Consider the following 23,964-nt stretch of genomic DNA (forward strand, 5'->3'; position numbering starts at 1 on the left):
CAACAACATATTAAAAAATCATCCATCATGACCAAGTGGGCTTTATCCCAGGGATGCAAGGATTCTTCAATATCCACAAATCAATCAATGTAATACACCACATTAACAAATTGAAAAATAAAAACCATATGATTATCTCAGTAGATACAGAAAAAGCCTTTGACAAAATTCAACATCCATTTATGATAAAAACCCTCGAGAAAGCAGGAATAGAAGGAACATACCTCAACATAATGAAAGCTATATATGACAAACCCACAGCAAACATTATCCTCGATAGTGAAAAATTGAAAACATTACCCCTAAAGTCAGGAACAAGATAAGGGTGCCCACTCTCACCACTGCTATTCAACATAGTTTTGGAAGTTTTGGCCATAGCAATCAGAGCAGAAAAAGAAATAAAAGGAATCCAAATTGGAAAAGAAGAAGTAAAACTCTCACTGTTTGCAGATGACATAATCCTCTACATAGAAAACCCTAAAGACTCCACCAGAAAAGTACTAGTACTAATTAATGAATATAGTAAAGTTGCAGGGTATAGAATCAACACATAGAAATCCCTTGCATTCTATACACTAACAATAAGAAAACAGAAAGAGGAATTAAAGAGACAATTCCATTCACTATTGCAATGAAACGAATAAAATACTTAGGAATATATCTACCTAAAGAAACAAAAGACCTATATATAGAAAACTATAAAACACTGGTGAAAGAAATCAAAGAGGACACAAATAGATGGAGAAATATACCGTGTTCATGGATCAGAAAAATCAATATAGTGAAAATGAGTATACTACCCAAAGCAATCTATAGATTTAATGCAATCCCTATCAAGCTACCAACAGTATTTTTCACAGAACTAGATCAAATAATATCACAATTTGTACGGAAATACAAAAAACCTTGAATAGCCAAAGCAATCTTGAGAAAGAAGACTGGAACTGGAGGAATCAACCTTCCTGACTTCAGGCTCTACTACAAAGCCACAATCATCAAGAAAGTATGGTACTGGCACAAAGACAGAAATATAGATCAGTGGAACAAAATAGAAAGCCCAGAGTTAAATCCACGCACCTATTGTCACCTTATCTTTGACAAAGGAGGCAAGAATATACAATGGAGAAAAGACAATCTCTTTAACAAGTTCTGGGAAAACTGGTCAACGACTTGTAAAAAAATAAAACTAGAACACTTTCTAACATCATACACAAAAATAAACTCAAAATGGATTAAAGATCTAAACATAAGGCCAGAAACTATAAAACTCCTAGAGGAGAACATAGGCAAAACACTCTCCGACATAAATCATAGCAGGATCCTCTATGACCCACATCCCAGAATATTGGAAATAAAAGCAAAAATAAACAAATGGGACCTAATTAAAATTAAAAGCTTTTGCACAACAAAGGAAGCTATAAGCAAAGTGAAAAGACAGCCTTCAGAATGGGAGAAAATAATAGCAAACAAAGCAACTGACAAAGAATTAATCTCAAAAATATACAAGCAACTCCTGCAGCTCAATTCGACAATTCCTGGGTCTGCTCTCCAGGCTCTAAAGTGAACAGAAGGAGAACAAAGGCGGCGAAGCAAAGACTGAATCCTGAGGCCGACAGAACACCTGTTGGGGCTTCCTGGGAGCAGCATCATCTGCAGAAAAGAAAGAGGCCTTGGTCCAGGATGCTGAGGAAATCCTGTCAATTTCCTGGGGCTGCCCTTCCCCAGCACCCCTCCAAGCCTGCCCTCACTGAGGGGCTCCTATGTCTTCCACCCCCACCCCAGGCCCAGCAGCTTCTTGTCACCTCCTCCTTGCTTCCTGCATCACAGAGTCACCCCAGGCCCTGACACCCCCTGCTCAGGCTCAGGACTGGAGCCAGTGAGGAATCAATCTGCTCCCGTTACTCAAGTCTGGATCCTCCCCGAGGGGGTCCTAAAGGACTAGGGAGCAAGTCCCCGGAGGAGGGGCCTTGCTTCCTGACAGCCTTGGGGGACTGCAGGCAAACCTTCTTCCTTCACTCCCCTCCAGCCTCTGAGCAGCACACACAGCTCTCAGGACCAGGGTCCATGCCCCCCATCTCTTCCTGCTCCCTCCCCGCTGGGCACCTCCACCCCAGCTCAGGCCCACCATCCCCAGGCACCTCTGCTCAAGGCAGGACCGCTCAGTGATGGAGGCTCTGGGTTCCCAGGAGGCTGGTGGTGTGTAGGCCACAGGCTGAACCACAACTACTGCTGCTCCAGGAGCACAGGCCTAGCCTCAGCCCTTCCCACAGTCTCTGCTGCGGGGCTCCTGCCTTGCCTGCTTGACCCAAGCCACTTCCTGTGAGAACAGACCTTTGGAGTTGGTTCTGCAAAGGCCTTCCTACCCCTTCCTCCTGGGATGAGAACGCAGGCCCTCTTATCTTGGCCCCTGGGTTGGTCCCCTCCCCGCTGACACATCATGTGGAGCCCCCATGCTGCTCTCAGCCCCCCTGAGTCCTGCCCTCACCCTGAGTGCCTGCTGTTCTCACACCACCTACCCTGGGTCCTGCCAGCCAGAAGTCTGTGCTCAGTCAGGGGACTTGGCTAAACCCTTTAAGCATCAATAGGCCCTTAGCCTAGTGAAGGCACCTCCCTTTTCATAATGTCACCTGACAGTGGGGACTTTTCAGAACTCAGGGCTGAGCTTGTCTGAGTTCTGCTCTCAGGTGATATGGGGTCTTATCCCCCTGCTCATTTCCAGGATGAGGAAGTTCAGTGAGGGGCAGGGGTTGGCTGGGATTCACCTTCCCCGTCCTCACGCCAGGCCCTGTGCCCCTGCCTTCCCTCTGAATTCTGCCCTCAGTACCTGTTCCTGGAAAGGACTCAGCCCAGGAAGACAGTTATGATGAAAGTGGTGAGGAGTACGGGAGGATCCAGGCTTTGGACTTGATGGCTGTGGCGGTGGGCTGCATGGTAGAGGGGCCCATGGTTGGTGATGCTGCAAGGAGAGTAAGAGTGAAGCCCTTGTCCAGATCCCAAAGTAAGCTGATGCCTCCTCGTCCCCATGACTCAGGTACCCCTACTATGCAGAAAGTTTACACCCATCAGATGGAGGCCCCTGAGACAGAACTCAGGCGAGATGGTGGGGAGGGAGGAGCCCAGTCCTCACGGCACTCTGACAGCTAATGGGGGAGCAAGGTTTCCAATACAGCCACTCAGTCCTGCTGTGACATTAGAGATGGTGACATGAAAATGGAGTCCTCAGGAGCTGACAGCAGAGGTGGCATTGACAGATTTCCAGAAGAAGGACTGGTGACATTTGAAAAATGATTCTGGAAAGAGGGTACAATTAGAAATAAATCCATGAAATTAAAAAGATGTTTACAGGTTTGGGATCAGAAAAAATCCATGTTCAATCATCCAAAGGCCTGTGCTGTGAGGAGAGACATCAGGAGGTGGAAGAGGAAGGATATGGCAGAGCATTGTTCTCCCAGGAACAATAAAACCTCCGATGGATCACTTCCTCAAACACGCACACACACACACACACACACACACACACACACACAGCAGTGGGTCCATGTCACCATGAGAGGACGATCACTTTCTCCTCCCCTCTCACTTACCCGTGGTCTTCAACATTTTATCCCAGCGCACCATGAAAGCCTGAGGCCAGGCCCGACAGTCTCCATGGAGACCTTCTTCAGGAAGTCGGTCACCGCTCTGTCATTCTCCCACTTCTCTTTCATGCATCTGCCTCCAGGGTGATCCACTCTCCAAATCAAAGTGAGGCCTCATTTGTCCATTCAAGACAAACTGCCAGGATCCACTGATGTGTCTGTCATCCTCACAGTGACATGCCATCCTGGCCTGCAGGGTGAGAGGGTCTGCCCCATGGGAAAGAAGGAGCTCAGCCTTTGGGATTGACAGATTCTTTGCCCCACCTGTGTCCACCTCCCCTGGGTCCATGTCACCTGCACCCAGCTAATCTGGCCCTGGTCTCTCATGCAATAGCTGCTCTTTCCACTGGACAACTAGGGAAGGACCAATATCTAACTGTATTTTCAAGCCCCCAATCTGCTCCTCCTGTACTTGGACTTTCTACCGTACCTGTTACTGTGTTTTTCTCCAGTGTAAAGTCACGCAGTTGGTCCCTGATGTCTCTGAGTATTTCGATCTGTGTTTCCCAGGCCTTTATGGTTTTCACTTCTTCTCCCAAAGGACTTGTGAATATGATTTTAGCGTGACCACAATCATAGGAGAGAAAAACCTCTCTGTCCACCTGACCTTGAACCTCACACCACAGCTGTCCAGGTCTGGGCTGAGGATCGATGGTGAAGTTAAAGGAAAGAGAGTGAGTGTCTGTGAAGGCAAACTACAGTGAGGGTGAGGTTGGGAGAAGACGACACATAGGCCTCCTCCCCCAGTTCAGTGAGAGCAGAGTAGGGCTGCAGGCCTGGGCTGACTGAGCAGCACGGCCCCGCCTGCTCCCCCACCCTCACCAGTTACGACTCAGGAAGACGACGAAGCCTCAGTCAGGCAAGAAACACCACAACCCTGGATGTGCCCCATTTCCACTCTGTTCACAAGCCGTGCATGTGGCACTAACAGACACATACGTTTCCCAGGGATGGGCCAGGCTGGCTCAGAAGGAAAGGCCTAAACCCAGAGGACTGTCAGCTTCTCTCTGAGTGTTCTGAGGGACATGCAGAGGGTGACGGGGCTGTTTCTGAGGAAGTAGATCACAGTCAGTGGGGCCGGGGGTGGGGAGGATGAGCTCAGAACCCAAATCTAGATAAGGGAGAGTTTATAATTATGGGTCACTGGGCTTAGCAAGGTTGGGGAGACATGGTGATCTCCTGCTAGGATGGGTCTTGGAAACCTAGAGAAAGGCCTGGCTCACATGGCATGAAAGAGAAAATCAAGAACTTCTAAGGCAGGTGGTAGAGGAGGGGATCCAAGGCTCAGAGAAGTGAATCTGCCAGGGCAGATGCGGTGTGAAAGGGCAGGAAAGAGTGCAGTCCACCAGCTCCATGGGAAAGCCTGATGGACTCCGTGGAGCCCGAGAGGAAAGCGTGGATGAGAAGCATCTTCAGTAGCCCAAGGATGGCTTTTGCAGAGGGTCAGGGATGGTGATAGCACATGGTGTTCCTGTGGGCTTCTATCATGAATAGGGATTGAAGTTGTGGAAAAATCAGATTCCAGGTGGGGGTGCTCTAGGGCAGCAGAAAAGGAGGTGCAGGGGTCAAAGTGATTACGGAGTCTCAAGGGCAGCCAGGGCCTGACTGCAGAGAACATGATGCTGGCTTATAGCACAGGGCAATCCTAAAGGCAAGCAGATGGGCAGGAACCTAGATACAAACTGGACCACTGAAAGAAATAAAGAGAGACAGAAGACAAGGCTGGATGATCAGAAAGCCAAAGGCAGCCATCCCTACCAAACACCTGATCCAGGCCCATTTTCCGTATCTGAGCCATTTTTCAGATCTCAGCTACCAAAGATAGAAGCCATGTTCTAAAGAGGAGGGCCCTTTCATCACTACATCTAGTGCAAAAGCCCTTTCATTCTTTCACAAAGAGCCACATGGTTATTTACTGGGGTAAGTGAACCTGCAGAAGCAGAAACTACTCTCACATTCACATTGCACTCGTGTGTTTCTAATATCAGGCACAGGAACTGTAGCATCATCATGGTCCCCCAAGTGTTGAAGCGATGATCAGAGTACCAGGCCATCAATGGACAGTAGTCCCAGTTTCTGTTTACAGTGGTTATCACTGGGTCCACAGACCACACAGCGGTCATTCCACATGCTCTGGACTTGTGACATTCATTGAAACCTAAGTAGCTAGCAAATTATTGTAGGGTGAAGTTTACCATATTAGTGAATTCCAGATTCAAACTTCAGACCCTACTTCCCCATCCACCAATAGTATGTGTACACAATATTCTGGAGGAAATACAGAGACAAGTACCAATCTACAGCCTCTCGAGGGCTGCAGGGGTGTGGTCCCTATCCTATCTCCATTTAACTGCCACTGTGGTCTTAGGTTTCCTGTAATGGTACAGAAGAAATAGTTTAGGCTTCACAGACCCCAGCACAAAAGCAGTCACAATTGGTGAATGATGAGCATGGCTGGAGCTGCTTCTTGGGCAGATGACCCAGCAGAACCGGTGATATCAGAGGTATCTGTGGTCAGAAAGGTGCTACGTGCCATTTTCTACTTGAAGGCTCACAACACAGACCCCGAGTGTTGCACTGGAGAAAGTCACACCATTTAAACGTGGCTCCTGGTATGTTCCTGGGGCCTGGCAGAGATGAGGCCTCTGGTCATGGAATGTCAGAGTTGACCGTTGTGATGTGGGCTCACCAACCCCTAATCATTAGTTCAGCTAGACCAGCCATCACGGGATAGAGGCGATTATGTGTTTTGGCATAAGAAGGGCCACAGGGAACAAAGAAGACCCACCAGCAGCTGGCCTAGATGTGACGCTAGAGTTGTTATATGGCCACTATCCTCTGCTCACACCTGTGGCTTCCTCTATGGCACTTTGGACCAAGGTAGTTACTCTGCAGCAAAGGAGAGGGGGGCATTAGCCCATAACTGCTGGACAGTTTTCATTTTCCTAAGAAAAAGTACTGTATGTTGAAGACAAATCACTCCCAAAAGAAAGAAAGCAAGCAAAACTTTAAAGGTGAATCACGTGCATTATCTTGTAGAAGTTAAGAAAATAAAAAGCAGTTGGTAGTAAGATTATTAATTCAACTATGTATGTTTAAACAATTAAAAAAACTATTTTGTAAGAATATACCTGTACCTCAAAGGCAACTGTCTGTAAAAAATTTACACAAACATTTTCAGTGAAACCTAATAAAAGTGAGAAAGTATTCCATATCCATAAGTCTGTCTTAGAAAGTTGAGATGCTAAAGCATTCCTAAGGCACGTTGTTCTGAAAGAAAAATCTGCTTCTGTGGTGCTGGGTGATGTATGTGACTGGCTGGCTCCAAGTGGGCCTCGACAGGCACCTTCCTCCTGATGCTGGGGGACTGTGAGAGGAGAGTCAGACACAGGCCCCCAGGGTGGCATGGACCTCTGTGAGACACTGGGCCAGCTTCTGGAACTCCACCTCTCCTCTGGATCGAAGGCCCAGCACAAGCCATCACATAAATAGTTCATCAGGACAGTTGATAGTCTGGGCTATTTGGTAACCCTCTTTCAGTTATGCAGCCACATCAAATGGGTAGATGTCCACTTAGGGCGTTTGGCCAGAGTAATAAACACGTGGGCTCTTTTAGTAGCAGCATGCTGACTTCTTAGTTGTGGCGTGCAGGATCCAGTTCCCCCACCAGGGATTAAACACAGGCCCCTGCATTCGGAGTGTGGAGTCTTAGCCACTTGATCACCAGAGAAGGCTGGAGAACTCATTATTAACCAGACTTTCAAAAGCCATCCATCAATCCCGTGTTTTTGTTGTTCCCCAGACAGTGAGAGTCCTTGGGGAACAAGACTTGGAGAGGGACTGGCTTTGCTCTTAACTTGAAGTTGTCATCAATGATAGAGCTCCTTGCTGCCAGGGCTTTGTGGGTGACTTCTTTCTGACCAGGTAGCTCATTCCACAGGCAATCTGAGCAGCCATGTGAACTAGGTTTTGTTGAGAAGTTTCCTGCAGACTATTGGCCTCTACATATTTGCACTGTCATAAAAACAATTTAAGATACCCCCAGATCATGTAAGGCAATCCACCATGGGCTTTTCCCCTTCTTCTGTTCACACATGGGTAATAGGAAGATTTCTGTGATGAAGATCTCGTAGCTCACAATTTTCAGGGAGCATCGTAGTCACCTGAATTTCAGAAGCTCGATCTCTGTTTTTACAAATGCTTGTTGCTCTTTATCTGGATCTTTTTCACCTATATAAACCCATGGAAAGTACACCAAAAGGTACCTTCTTAGAATATATATCTTTTGAGTTCCTCTCTCTGGAAAGATATTTTGATATCATTCACCTTAGCTCTGGCCTCCAAAAGAGCGACACTTCTCAAGTCCTACTCCTCTACCCACAAGGTCGGATAACTGGAGATGGGGGTTGTCCTGTTGGGTGTGTTGCCTCCCACATATCGAGACATTTGGGAACGACTGGGACTGAGACAGCCCTTGGGAACTACTGCTGGTGCTGATGCTATCTTCCAGTTCAATCCTTTTCATACGATGAAGACACAAAACAGCTAATACTAGTACTGCAAGAAACATAACTGGACAGCAAATCCCTAGGCTGATATAAAGCACACGTGCAGACACGGCTGGAGCTGCATGTACAGGATCATAAATGGGTTCTTCTGCTGGTTGTTTTGTCCAAGGCTGAAGTTTTCCCTCCTCAATTTCTGGATGGCAACTTTTCCTTCATTTCAACTCTAAGACTGTGAAGCTTTTTGAAGTTACTGTCAAGTTGAGGTGCATTTAGTGTCATAACTTCAGAATCTACTTTGCCAGGACAGGACAGCTCAAGCCCAAAACTGATACAGTGTGTGGAAGTTCCGGGGGCAGGGAGGGCCCGGGCCACAGGCAGCCTAGTGAATCTGAGCTGTACAGTGGCAGCCTGCCAATCCCCATCCCAGGGAGACAGCCCTGCACATCCATCCTGCTGTGTGTGCCTGCCTCCACTGCCCAGGAGAAGCTAGGCCACCTGCTGCTGCCCACCCGGCCCGAGCCCTTGAAAGACAAGTAGCTCCTACCCCGGCCACCCTGCCAGTGTTAACTGATTTGTGATAAAGAGCGCTGGTCCTTCAAGGGCCCAGAGCAGTAGGGAAGGGACCTAATTCCCTTCAGCAATAGTAAGAAGGGACCTGAGAGAAGTAAGGGAGGACCTGCTGGTCCTTCAACGGCTGAGAGCAGTAGGGAAGGGATCTACTTCCCTTCAGCAGTAGTAAGTAGAGACCAGAGAGCAATAGGGAAGGGAGGTACATCTCTTCAGCAGTAGCAAGAAGGGACCAGAGGCAGTAGGGAAGGGACCTGGTGGTCCTTCAAGGGCAGAGAGCAGTAGGGAAGGGACCTACTTCAGTTAATCAGTACTAGGAAGGGACCAGAAGGAGCTCTGTGCACAGATCATCAATTCAGTTCAGTCACTCAGTCGTGTCCGAATCATTGCGACCTCTTGAACCACAGCAGGCCATGGCTCCCTGTCCATCACCAAATCTTGGAGTCCACCCAAACCCATGTCCATCGAGTCAGTGATGCCATCTAGCCATCTCATCCTCTGTCGTCCCCTTTTCCTCCTGCCCCCAATCCCTTCCAGCATCAGAGTCTTTTCCAATGAGTCAATTCTTTACAAAAGATTTGGAGTTTCAGCTTTAGCATCATTCGTTCCAAAGAACACCCAGGACTGATCTCCTTTAGAAAGGACTGGTTGGATCTCCTTGCAGTTCAAGGGACTCTCAAGAGTCTTCTCCAACACCACAGTTCAAAAGCATCAATTCTTCAGTGCTCAGCTTTCTTCACAGTCCAACTCTCACATCCATACATGACCACTGGAAAAACCATAGCCCTGACTAGATGAACCTTTGTTGGCAAAGTCATGTCTCTGCTTTTCAATATGCTATCTAGGTTGGTCATAATTTTCCTTCCAAGGAGTAAGTGTCTTTTAATTTCATGGCTGCAGTCACCATCTGCAGTGATTTTGAGGCCCAAAAAAATGAAGTCTGACAGTGTTTCCACTGTTTCCCCATCTATTTCCCATGAAGAGGTGGGACCAGATGCCATGATCTTAATTTTCTGAATGTTGAGCTTTAAGCCAACTTTTTCACTCTCCTCTTTCACTTTCATCAACAGGCTTTTTACTTCCTCTTCACTTTCTGACATAAGGGTGGTTTCATCTGCATATCTGAGGTTATTGATATTTCTCCTGGAAATCTTGATTCCAGCTTGTGCTTCTTTCAGCCCAGCATTTCTCGTGATGTACTCTGCATATAAGTTAAATAAGCAGGGTGACAATATCCAGCCTCAACATACTCCTTTTCCTATTTGGAACCAGTCTATTTTTCCATGTCCAGTTCTAACTGTTGCTTCCTGACCTGCATACAGGTTGCTCAAGAGGTGGGTCAGGTGGTCTGATATCCCCATCTCTTTCAGAATTTTCCACAGTTTCTTGTGATCCACACAGTCAAAGGCTTTGGCATAGTCAAGAAAGCAGAAATTGATGTTTTTCTGGAACTCTCTTGCTTTTTTGATGATCCAGCAGATGTTGGCAGTTTGATCTCTGGTTCCTCTGCCTTTTCTAAAACCAGCTTGAACATCTGGAAGTTCATGGTTCACATATTGCTGAAGCCTGGCTTGGAGAATTTTGAACACTACTCTACTAGCATGTGAGATGAGTGCAATTGTGTGGTAGTTTGAGCATCTTTGGCATTGCCTTTCTTTGGGATTGGAATGAAAACTGACCTTTTCCAGTCCTGTGGCCACTGCTGAGTTTTCCAAATTTGCTGGCATATTGAGTGCAGCACTTTCACAGCATCATCTTTCAGGATTTGAAATAGCTCACCTGGAATTCCATCACCTCCACTAGCTTTGTTCGTAGTGATGCTTTCTAAGGCCCACTTGCCTTCACATTCCAAGATGTCTGGCTCTAGGTGAGTGATCACACCATCGTGATTATCTTGCTTGTGAAGATCTTTTTTGTACAGTTCCGTGTATTCTTGCCACCTCTTCTTAATATCTTCTGCTTCTGTTAGGCCCATACCGTTTCTGTACTTTATCGAGCCCATCTTTGCATGAAATGTTCCCTTGGTATCTCTAACTTTCTTGAAGAGATCTCTAGGCTTTCCCATTCTGTTATTTTCCTCTATTTCTTTGCATTGATCGTTGAGGAAGGCTTTCTTATGTCTCTCTCCTTGCTATTCTTTGGAACTCTGCATTCAGATGCTTAGATCTTTCCTTTTCTCCTTTGCTTTTCCCTTTTCTTCTTTTCACAGCCATTTATAAGGCCTCCCCAGATAGCCATTTTGCATTTTTGCATTTCTTTTCCATGGGGATGGTCTTGATCCCTGTCTCCTGTACAATGTCACAAACTTCTGTCCATAGTTTATCAGGCACTCTATCTATCACATCTAGTCCCTTAAATCTATTTCTCACTTCCACTGTATAGTCATAAGGGATTTGATTTAGGTCATACTTGAATGGTCTAGTGGTTTCCCCTACTTTCTTCAATTTCAGTCTGATTTGGCAATAAGGAGTTCATGATCTGAGCCACAGTCAGCTCCCTGTCTTGTTTTTGCTGACTGTATAGGGCTTCTCCATCTTGACTGCAAAGAATATAATCAATCTGATTTCGGTGTTGACCATCTGTGATGTCCATGTATAGAGTTTTCTCTTGTGTTGTTGGTGTTTGCTATGACCAGTGTGTTCTCTTGGCGAAACTCTATTAGCCTTTGCCCTGCTTCATTACATACTCCAAGGCCAAATTTTCCTGTTACTCCAGGTGTTTCTTGACTTCCTACTTTTGAATTCCAGTCCTCCATAATGAAAAGGACATCTTTTTTAGGTGTTAGTTCTAGCAGGGCTTGTAGGTCTTCATAGACCATTCACCTTCCACTTCTTCAGCGTTCCTGGTTGGGGCATAGGCTTGCATTACCGTGATATTGAATGTTTGCCTTGGAAATGAACAGAGATCATTCTGTCATTTTTGATATTATATCCAAGTACTGCATTTTGGACTCTTGTTGACCATGATGGCTACTCCATTTCTTCTAAGGGATTCCTGTCCACAGCAGTAGATATAATAGTCATCTAAGTTAAATTCACCCATTCCAGTCCATTTTAGTTCGCTGATTCCTAGAATGTCAATATTCACTCTTGTCACCTCCTGTTTGACCACTTCCAATCTGCCTTGATTCATGGACCTAACATTCCAGGTTCCTATGCAATATTGCTCTTTACAGCATCGAACCTTGCTTCTATCACCATTCCCATCCACAACTGGGTGTTGTTTTTCTTTGGCTCAATCCCTTCATTCTTTCTGAAGTTATTTCTCCACTAATCTCCAGTAGCATGTTGGCACCTACCGACCTGGGGAGTTCATCTTTCAGTGTCCTGTCTTTTTGCTTTTTCACACTATTCATGGGGTTCTCAAGGCAAGAATACTGAAGTGGCTTGCCATTCCCTTCTCCAGTGGACCACATTCTGTCAGACCTCTCCACCGTGACCCGCCCATCTTGGGTTGCCCCACACAGCATGGCTTGGTTTCACTGAGTTAGACGAGGCTGTGGTCCATGTGATCAGATTGGCTAGTTGTCTGTGATTGTGGTTTCCATCTGTCTGCCCTCTGACGCCCTCTCTTAGTGCTACTGTCTCACTTGGGTTTCTCTTACCTTGGACGTGGGATATCTCTTCACAGCTGCTCCAGCAAAGCACAGCCATTGCTCCTTACCTTGGACATGGGGTACCTCCTCTCAGGTATTTAATCAATAGAAATTGATAACAGGCCAGACGAGAAATTCAGGCTAGGTTTTATTGGTGTTCCTGAACTAGGGTCTGGCTGCTTCCCGCTCAAAAGCCATTAAAGAGGTCATGTTGATGGAAAGGAAAGTTTGCCTTAGTTTGGATGCCAGCAACGGTGGAGAGGAAGGGGGTAGGGGATTTCCATGGTGGTTCAGTGGTAGAGAATCTGCCCAGAATCCACCCATCAATGCAGGATGTGTGGGTTCAATCCCTGCCTCCAAAAGATCCCTTGCAGAAGGAAATAGCAACCCACCCCAGTATTCTTGCCTGGAAAATCCCATGGACAGAGGAGTCTGGCAAGCTACAGTTCATGGGGTCACAAAGAGTCACACACTTAGTGACTAAACAACAAATGGAGGTGAGGGAGGTGTGGGAAGGATGGACATCTGTCCAAAGGCTGACTCCCCACAACTGACAATCAGTAGGCAAGAACTTTTATAGACAGAGGGAGGGGGCTGCATGCAGAAACAGCACAGTCAGCTCTGACAGTCATCCCCAAATTGGTCATGGATGGTCTGACCAAAGTCCTCCTGATTGTTTCAAGTACAGTTAACCTTTGGTTCCATGGCTGGTTTGTTCTCATCTCCTTGAGGACAATTCCTGGAATTGTGGCAGCTTATATCATGGCTACTGTCTAGTCATCATGTAGCTAATTTCTTCCAACTGGTGGGAATTTATGTATCTATAAGACAGCTCACAGGATAGAGCTCAGAATATTATCAACAGCCCTTGAGAAGGACCTCACAGTCTTTGACTATGCTTAATGACTATATTATTCTTATTTGGTCTCTGTTGACTATTTTCCTTAATTTCTTCATTTTTTCACTTCTCTGATTAAGCTTAGTGTGTGGCTAAAGCTTTTCCACAGACAAAAAGCAGGCTGAGGACATGGCGGGGCAAGGACCATAGGGTCCTGCTCTGTTTCATCAGAATTCTTACTACAGTTCGAGGGAAGGGAAACAAGTTCCTTCGCTTGATCCTGAGGGGGACAGGCTGGTCCCTTATATGGGCTGAAGATGGGGGCAGATCCGTGGGTGAGGCAGAAGGCGTGGCTTAGGTGGTCTGCCCACCCCATTGGTGGTGCTGTGTGTAGGCTTATACTCACTACCTTGTTTTGCTCCCAACACCTCAGTAGTGGCAGTTGGGGCTTGATCATTTTGTATCTTGTTGCTCATAATTGTCCAAACTGTGCATGCATGCAGCACTTTTTCTCCCTTTATAGTGTCTTTGCATTTTGATGCTTGATGAGACCTTAGTCCAGGTCCCAGCCTGTCTCAGGTGTGACAGAAGGAGGAGGAGAAGAGGGAATTCTGGCCTGGACTCCCTGGTCATAAACTTTCCCACAGTCTGTACTCAACACCCAGAAAATGAGTTCTCAAAATAACTGAACCCCCTTCCACCTGATTTCATCAATCTAGTTAATTGGAAGAACTGCTGTATGGAGTTAATTTCACAGTGTGTAGTGAATTAACTTCTCATCCAGACATCTAAAACTGGTTCTGGCTATGTGCCATCCTTGTGGGATGAATTGAGGCAAGAGTCACTGAACTCAATTACTGTGCTCCATGGTTCAGATGAAGAGTGTGGTTGACACAGAGAGAGATCCTGGCCACAGTGTGTGAGGAGATGGTCAACAGGGGCAGCTGCTGTCTCCGCGCCTGCCAAGTTCCCATTTCTCAGCAAGAGTCCAATAAATATTTATTGACTGACTACATGTTCAGTTACTGCTTGTTCTCTAGTGTTAATGAATATGTTATCTGTCCAGGATCATCAATAGATGGTAAAATTATGGGCTGAAATATTGTCAGGGAAAAGGATATTCCTGTTTTATGATAGAGGAATATTACAATATTCCTATTATTATTACTGTTTTATAATAGAGGCATATCCCTCTATTCTAACGCAGAAATGAAGTTTCAACCCACATTTTTTTTGTCTGTACAAATGTCAGAATGAAACTCACCTTTTATTTTTATCATCATCGTCATGATCACTTGCTAGTCTGTATCTTATTGACATTCTGGAGACTTTGGTTTGACCTCCTTTATCCTGACTATTGAGGACTTTTTCTTCCTTAGGTGAGTTGCTGTGTGGTTTCCACTGGCTTTTTTTGAGAAGTGTGACCAGGGTAACCTTAATATTTCTTTTAGCTGGACTAAACTTGAGATGAAGCTTGAGCTCATTCCTGGCTCTCGGCCTCTGACTTCCCTTTTCTTAGAACATTTTATTTCAAAATCTTGTTGTCACTTTTTCTCTTACCAGTTTTACAACTGAGGCCTGTTTTCTCAAAGCTCTGGGAGCCATCTGTTTCTTTCTTTCTCTTAAGGTGACTTATTAAGGCCATTTATTACTTAAATGTGCTAGCATACTCTATGACCAAGCCCACCCAGATGAAAGGAAGAATGAGAAACTAAGACAAGCTATACACCTAGTGGAAACGGAATCAGTGAAGGATACTGATTTGCCAGTCTGTGTGACATGAGCTTTCCTACTGTGTATTATCTAATAATGTATAACTTCCTTTGCTGTTGTTGCTGCTGTTTAGTCCCTAAGTCATGTCCAACTCTTTGAGACCTCATGGACCATAGCCAGCTAGGCTCCTATGTCCATGGGATTTCCCAGGGAAGAATACTGGAGTAGCATCTGTTAACAGATTTTTTTTTTTTTTTGGTTGCCCTGGGTCTGTGTTTCTGAGTGCAGGCTTTCTCCTGCTGCAGCTAGCAGGGGCTCCTCTCTAGTTGCAGTGCTTGGGCTTCTCACTGAGGTGGCTTTTCTTGCTGTGGAGCACTGGCCTTTGGCATGTGGGGTTCAGTAGTCACGGTATTTGGTTTGGCAGTTATGCCTGGAGGCTCTAGAGTGTGGGCCTTGGGAGCCATCTCTTTGAATGTGAAGTATTAAAAGAGATAGTACTGGCATCTCCCAGTCTCTGTAGGAGGGTAGGAGCCTATATTTTGCTCCTAAGTAGCTCAGCTGGTAAAGAATCCACCTGCAAGGCAGGAGACCCTGGTTCGGTTCCTGGGTTGGGAAGAACCCTTGGAGGAGGGCCTGGTAACTCACTCCAGTATTCTTGCCTGGAGAATCCCTGTGGACGGAGGAGCCTGGAGGGCTATAGTACGTAGAGTCGCAAAGAGTCAGACAGGACTGAGCAACTAGGCACAGCACAGCAGAGGAGCCTATACTAGTCGGCTGGTCCTGCCATACAAAGGACCACAGACTGGATGGCTTACACCACAAACACAGGTTTTTCTACAGTTCTGTAGGGAGGAAGTCCAAGATCATGGTGCTGGAGGGTTTGTATCTTCATAAGATGAATATGTCTTATTTCTTGATGCATTTCAAACTTGAAGACAATAAATTTGCCTCAAACACTTCATCATGTAGTTCAGTAACTAATGGTCTTTTTTTTCTTTGAATCTGTACTCTGTTTCCCCATGTCACCTTGAACTTCTAATTTAATGAATATTGCTGCATTTTCTTTAATGGACTGTATTAATTTTTTAGTTTTAATATTTAAAGGTTAAGGTTTAAAATTTAGTTTCCCCGGATAGAAATTAAGATGCATCATTTTTAGTTTCTGGCTGTGCCATGAGGCATGTAGGGTCTTGTTCCTTAACCAGGGAACAAACTCCTACCCCCTAGCAGTCTAAGCATGGAGTCTTTACCACTGGACCACCAGGGAAGCCCCCCGACCCACCATTTATATATACATATATATATATAATATAGATATTATAAATATATTTTATATTTATCTTTATCTCATTAAGAGATAACTGATCACTAACGGGAGCCTCCCCAACTGCATAAATAGTACAAATTGAAGAGCTCCGGTCCATGGATGGAAATGAAGAAAGAACATAAGATAAAAATAGACATCAGGAATCTAGACAGCCTTTCATTACCGTCCCTTTTGATTATTGTTGTTAGTGTTAGTGCTGTTCAGAATGATCATCTCCAATACATTTTTAGGGGATATATCAACCAGGCTGCCCTCTAATTTTCAGAAAACGATAGGGACCTCAGCTCCAGAATTCTCCCAGAGGACTCTTGAACGTGATGTTAGCAAGATCACAGTTATAGGAGAGAAAAACCTCTCCATTCACTTGGCCTTGAACCTCACACCATGGCTGTCCAGGTCTGGGCTGAGGACTGATGGTGAAATTATAGGAAAGAGAGTGAGCATGTGTGAAGGCAAAACACAGTGAGGGTGAGGTTGGGAGAAAAAGACCCATAGACCTCCTCCCCCAGTTATGTGAGAGCGGAATAGGGCTGCAGGGCTGGGCTGACAGAGCAGGACAGCCCTGTCTATGCCCCCTATCCCAAACACACCCTAGTTACTGGCTGAGGAAGAGGAGGAAGACTTGATCACACAAAAAACCACACCGTCCTGGATATGCCTATCTCCACTCTGTTCAAAGGCTCCACACCTAGCATGAACTGACACAATTTTTTCCAGAGGTGGGCCAGGCCAGCTCAGAAGGAGAGGCCTAAACACAGAGGACTGTGAGAATGTCTCCAAGTGTCCTGAGGAGAGATGGGGAGCCTTTGGGGGCTGCTCCTGAGGAAGCAGGATCACAGTGGGGGAGGATGAGCACAGAACCCAAAGCTGGGGAAGGGAGAGTTCACAATTAGGGGGTCACAGGACTTAGCAAGGCCAAGGAGATGCTGCTGATCTCCCACTAGGATGGGTCTTGGAAGCCTGGAGAAAGGCCTGGCCCACCTGGCATGAAACAGCAAGTCCAGAACTTCTGAGGCAGGTGGGAGAGGAGGGGATCCAAGGCTCAGAGAAGTGAATCTGCCGGGGCGGACACGGTATGAAAGGGCAGAAACGTGTGCAGTCCGCCAGCTCCATGGGAGAGCCTGATGGACTCCCCGGAGCCCGAGAGGAAAGCGCGGATGAGAAACATGTCCAACAGCACCAGTGAGATCTGCCAGGACTTGAAACCTGGGATCTGTGGACCTTTGCTCTAGTGCTTGCACCTGGACAATGATCTCCTCCAGTAACAAAATACAAAGAAATTATAAGGGACTGAAAATAACTGCATGCATGCCAAGTTGAGGTTAATTATGAGTGAAAAGATAAAAAACCCAACTGGAAAAGCAGGGTATGGGGTATGATCCCTGCACAGGGCACTGCCACGACAGTGGGCAGGCCACCTAAGCCATCCTTCAGGTCCTAACCCTTGGCCTCGCCCTACCCTCACCCCATATAAGGGGCCAGCCTGCCCCCCCCTGGCCCCCCGCCAAGGGAATGAGCAAGGAGACCCCTTGTGGGTGCTGGTGCCCTTAAACTGCAGCACGTGTCCCAGGGAAGCCTCGCCTGGATTTCTTATCTGGCCTCTTATCCACTTCTATCAATTAAGGTTCTGTTCCTGTCCTCCAAGAGTCTATTTGCCCAGTCCTGTGTATGTCTGGCAGCTGTTTGGGGGGGTTAATGGCGACCTCCACCAGGAGGACTTATGCCATACCCATGTCTGCAGCACCAAGCATACCCAAGTCTGATGAACCCAGAGCCCCTGCCCCTGTGGCATCATTGACTCAATAGGCATGAGTTTGAGTAAACACTGGGAGTTGGTGATGGACAGGGAAGCCTGGCATGCTGTGGTCCATGGGTCGTAAAGAGTCGGACATGACTAAGCGACTGAATGAACTGAACTGAATGAACTGATTGATTAAGGATGCCAAGAAGCCTGGTTGTTAACATAATCTGTGGCAACCATGAAGGGCTACTGTCCCTTTTCTGCCAGAGCATCTGGGCATCTCTGTGAACTCAGGGTGCAACATCCCTGTGGTGACAAGTGGCCACCTGAACCTCGGCTCAGAGTCACCAGGTTTGGTTGGTCTGCCTTCCTGGCCCCTGGGGGCCTCAGGGCCCTCACTCAGGCATCGCGCTCCCCCTTACCCTTTGTCCCTTTCCTTCATCTATTATCTCTCCACTTCTCCTCTCTCTGTCTTATCCTTCTGAGAGAGTGGACCTCAGCAAGGACAACATCACTCATCTCAACTTAGGAGACAAAGTTCCCTCTGATTGTCAATGGCTCACTTTGAAGGGTGACAAGGTGGGAGAGACACACCTCATACCCTGCAGGTCTTGGTGCAGCAGGTTCTGCCTCATAGGAGATTTGTTGGAATGACAGAAGTTCAAACCTCTTATTAGGTAGTGGCTGGACGTCTGATTATACCGATATTCTCACTTCTATTTTCCTGCCGCCAAGAGAAGACCCGTTGGGAACTCAGTGAACTGGCAGATTTCTATGTGCTGGTTTACGTGTGGGTGAGAATCCCACTTCTGGGCTGCAGGCCCACAGCCGATGTACAGGGGGCTGGTTTCTGGGCTTGATCACCCCAGTGGGCAGAAGACAGGGTGCTCCCTCCCTCACTGGCCCTTTCTGGAAGCCTGCAGGTTGGTGCCTGAATAAATAGACACCCACAGGTGCAGGGACTGAAAAGGCAATGGCGCCCTTTCTGTTTTTCAGCCTTTTCTGTGCCTCCTCCCTTTTGCTCCCCCTTGGTCCTCATACCTACACTCCTGTCCTTTTCCATCCAAGAGACTCCCTGCTAGGTCACCTTTTTCACCACCACTTGTTTCTTTTGTGTTCCCACCTCAGGCTTGAGGTTCCCACTGGCCCCCTTGCAGAAGGGCCAGTTGAGAGGAGACTTGGGCTGGGCTGGACAAAGTGCCCCAGAGGCCACTTCCCAGTAAGACCCTCTCTTTGTTTCTTGTTTGTTAATTTTCTGTCATTGGGAGGTTCTCTCAGTCAATGCATTTAAAAGCATCTTTGTTTTATGTACTTTTCTCTCTCCAATTGCTCCTTCAAAGCTCTGCTACAACTGTGGGCATGGGTTACTTGTTGTTCAGTCACTCAGCCATGTCTGACTCTTTGCGACCCCATGGACTGCAGCAAACCAGGCTTCCTTGTCCTTCACCATCTCCTGGAGCTTGCTCACACTCATGTCCATTGAGTCAGTGATGCCATCCAACCATCTTGTCCCCTGTCATCCCCTTCTCCTCCTGCCTTCAATCTTCCCCAGCATCTTTCCCAGGTCTTTTCCAATGAGTCATCTCTTCGCATCCGGTGGCCAATATACTGGAGGTTCAACTTCAGCATCAGTGCTTCCAATGAATATTCTGCCCGATTTCCTTTAGGATTGACTGGTTTGATGTCCTTGCTGTCCAAGGGACTCTCAAGAGTCTTCCCCAACACCACAGCTCAAAAACATCAATCCGTCAGTTCTCAGCCTTCTTATGATCCAACTCTCACATCCATACATGACTACTGAAAAAACCATAGCTTTGACTATAGGGACCTTTGTTGGGAAAGTGATGTCTCTGTTTTTTAAGATGCTGTCTAGGTTTGCCTGGAGAATCCCAGGGACGGGGGAGCTTGGTGGGCTGCCATGTAGGGGGTCACACAGAGTCAGACACGACTGAAGTGACTTAGCAGCAGTAACAGCAGCAGGTTTATCATAGCTTTTCTTCAAAGGAGCAAGCATCTTTTAATTTCATGGCTTCAGTCACTGTTCACAATATTTTGGAAGGCTTTTAAAACAAAACAAAGAAAAAAGGGAGCTTCCATTTCTCCCTTCCAAAATGTAACTCTTTCGGCTGGGTTCTCGGGAACCATCTGATCCATCTGTGGTCCTCCAGAGTGAGGGGGAAAAAACAGCATTTTTAAAACCGAAGCAGTAAAACAAGGAGATTTCTGGTTCTGTCTTTACATGAAATTGAATTTGTAACTGAGTTGGATTTAATTGGTGCCTTGGCTCAGTGGTCTAGATGCAGGAATTTTTTATGAGAGAAGTGGCCTTGTTGGGCACTATGTCTGTCTTTTAACCCAGTGAAACAGATGCCCTGCCTTTCACTTGGCCTGCAGAGTCCAAGTTGAATAAAAGCAGGTTTCCAAGTAGACAATTTCGTGGACCTGCCCCGGGTCAGCATTTCTGCTTGGTGGGGGTGGGGCGTGCGAGGGGCATGGGGTGGGGGGACTTCCACGCACTATATTGGCTCTAGCTTTCCTTTTCTGCAAAGTAGATGATGAGGTTATGAGACTAAATGCAGCTCAACTTGACAGAAATTCTTCAGAAACTTCCCTTCTTCAAAAATTTGAAGGGAAGGAAAATATGCTACAAAAAACTTCGGTCTTAGACAAAGCCACTAGCAGAACTATTTATGATCCTGTTCATGCAGCTCCAACTACTTCTACCCATGTGTTTTATATCAGAGCAGGGGTTTGCCATGCAATTATATTTCTTGTAGTAATAATATTAACTGTTTTGCACCTTCATAGTATGACAAGAATTGAACTGGAAGACAGCATCAGTGTCCAGTAGTTCTCAAAGGTGGTCTCAGCCATGTCCCAGATGACTCAGTATCTGAGAGGAGACACACCCAACAGTGGTACTTCCATCCCGTTATCCTACCTTGTGGCTGGGTAGAGGAGTGTTTTGAGAAGTGCCACTCTTTTGGAGGCCAGAGCTAAGGTGAAGGATATCAAAATATCCAAGGAGAGGATAACTCTATCCACGGAGAGGATGTACTCCAAGAAGGTAGTTTAGGGCATATTTTCCATGGGATTTATTTAGATGAAAAAGATCCAAATAAAGAACAGCAATCATTTGTAATTACCAGGTTTATCATTTTTTTTTTAGTATGATTTAACCATTCCTAACACAGAGGAGCCTTTAAACTTAAATGACCATGGCCTGGTGTTAACCATGTAGATCCACCCTATAATTGTGAGAGTTTTCCTTTTAATAGATGATAGGTTAATTTTTTTTTTTTATTGAGACTAGGCTTGTCACTCTGCTTGAGTTTGAATGACCCTAAGAGAAAACTTAAATCTATGGACAGCATCAGAGCAGGTATTATTAATAGGCCATGTGAGAGGATCTCATCTAGTAATATCATGAATAGATAGAACAGGACTGAACACTCATCTAAAATAAATTTTCTAGGGGGTATCCAATCAGAGCCCTAGAGAACAGAAATCCACCAAGGTAACCCAGAAGTACTAGGCACAGGTATTTGGCCACAACCCAACAACTGGATTGAGTTTTAAACTAGCATAGAATCGTTTGTACAAACAGAGATTAAGCTTCTGAAATTCAGGTGACAATGATTCTCACTGAATGTTGCAAGCTATGAGATCTTCAGAAATCGTCCTCCTATTTCCCTTATGTATATAGAGGAAAGAGAAAACCCCTGGTGATATTGCCTTACATGAATTGGGAGAATCGTAAATAGTTTTCACAGCATTGCAGATTGTGTGTCTGTGTGTATTAGCCAGTCAGTCCTGTCCAACTCTTGCCACCCCATGGACTGTAGGCCACCAAGCTCTTCTGTCCGAGGAATTCTTCAGGCAAGAATAATGGAGTGGGTGGCCATTCCCTTCTCCAGGTGATCTTTCCGACCCAGGGATCAAACTCTGGTCTCCTGAATTGCAGGCAGATTCTTTACTGTCTGAGCCACCAGGGGAGCCTGCAGCTCAAATTAGTAGAGGCCAATAATCCGCAGGCAATTTCTCAACAGGACCTGGTCCACAAGGTCAGATTGCCTGTGGAATGGATTACCTGGTCAGAAGAGAAGTCCTCCACAAAGACCTGGCTGCTAGGAGCTCTGCCATTGATGACAGCCTCAAGTTAAGAGTGCAGAGAGCCCCTCTCCAGAATCTTGTACCCATGGACTCTCACTGTGTGGGGGACAATGAAAAAGTGGGATCGATGGATGGCTCATGAACGTCTGGTTAAGAATGAGGTCTCCGGACTTCCCTGGTGATCCAGTCGCTAAGACTTCATACTCCAAATGAAGGGGCCCAGTTCGATCCTTGGTTGGGGAATTGGATCCTGCATGCTACAACTAAGAAGTCAGCATATTGCAACTAAGAGTCTTCATGCTGCAAAAAGATCCCAAGTGCCACAACTAAGACCCAATACAACCAAAAACAAACAAACAAAAAAAGATACTAAAAAAATAATTTTTTTTAGTTCTCCAGTGCTAGTGATGTGTGGGCCTTCAGAGGGATAGTGTAGGAGTTCATAGCTCTGGGTCAAATACCTTACACGGATGTCGACTCTTTAGAGATATGAAAGAAGGTTATCAAGTGCCCCAGCCTATCAACTGTCCTGATGAACCATTTGCTGTGATGGCTTGTGCTGGGCCTTAGATTCAGAGGAGAAGCCCAGTTTCAGCAGGTGGCCCAGTGTCTCACAGGGTTCCATGCAGCCCTGGAGGCCTATGTCTGACTGTCCTCTCACAGTCCCCCAACATCAGGGGGAAGGTGCCTGTCAAGGCCCACTTGGAGCCAGGCAGTCACAAACATCACCCAGCATCGCAAAAGCACATTGTCTTTCAGAACACTGTGCCTTAGGAAAGCCATAGCATCTGACCTTTCTAAGACAGACTTAGTGATGTGGAATATTTTCTAGATATCACTTTCAATAGGTTGAACTGAAAATGTTTGTATAAATCTTTTGACCAAGAAATTTTTAAATAGTGTTATAAAATAAATAATTTTTAAAATTGTTTCAACGCAAATGCTTGGGCTAGCTTACTACCAAGTGCTTTTTAGTTTTTACTTCATCAAAGTAATGTAGTTGATTCACCGTTGAATGTGCCGGGCTTAGTTGCTCAGTTGTGTCTGACTATTTGCAACCCTGTGGACTATACAGTCCGTGGAATTCTCCAGGATTGAATACTGGAATGGGTAGCTTTTCCCTTCTCTGGGGATCTTTCCAACCCAGGGATCGAACCCAGGTCTTCCACATTGCAGGTGGATTCTTTACCATCTAAGGCACCAGGGAAGCTCAAGAAAACTGGAGTGAGTAGCCTCTCCATTTTCCAAAGGATCTTTCTGACCCAGGAATTGAACTGGGGTCTCCTGCATTGCAGGTGGATTCATCACCTGCTGAGCCACCAGGGAAACCCTTAAGTTTCTTTCTTCTTCTTTTTTTAATATTTATCACTAGTCTTGGGAATTATTTGTCTATAAGATAAAATACTTTGTCTTAGGAAAAGAAAAATGAAAAAATGCTGTTGCCTTGTATAGGAAAAGGCAGTGTTGGAGGAAGAAAACTTAAAAGCTAGAAGGAAGAAAAAGAGAAAAATACAATAGAAACAGAAACTACTCTTTCATGAAAAATTGCCTTTTTAATTTTTTTTTTAAATAAAGAGGAGTTCTGCCTTCTTACTTTGGGGAAAGTAGGAGAGGAATTCACTGAAACATCTTAAATTTGGCAGATCCTAGCATATGATACCCCACTCCAGTACTCTTGCCTGGAAAATCCCATGGATGGAGGAGCCTGGTTGGCTGCAGTCCATGGGGTCACTAAGAGTCAGACACGACTGGAAGACTTCACTTTCACTTTTCACTTTCGTGCACTGGAGAAGGACATGGCAACCCACTCCAGTATTCTTGCCTGGAGAATCCCAGGGACAGGGGAGCCTGGTGGGCTGCCGTCTATGGGGTCGCACAGAGTCAGACACGACTGAAGTGACTTAGCAGCAGCAGCAGCAGCAGT

At 46.1% G+C, this 23,964-nt stretch overlaps 2 pseudogenes; one reads left to right on the top strand and one right to left on the bottom strand.

Moving 5' to 3' along the window:
• Window positions 1–22,689, top strand: part of LOC108636771 — a 90,381-nt pseudogene extending 67,692 nt beyond the window's left edge.
• On the bottom strand, window positions 7,020–14,466 carry LOC102170692 (annotated as a pseudogene).

This window comes from Capra hircus, chromosome 9 (assembly GCF_001704415.2).
Source record: "Capra hircus breed San Clemente chromosome 9, ASM170441v1, whole genome shotgun sequence".
In the NCBI taxonomy this organism is placed as follows: domain Eukaryota; kingdom Metazoa; phylum Chordata; class Mammalia; order Artiodactyla; family Bovidae; genus Capra; species Capra hircus.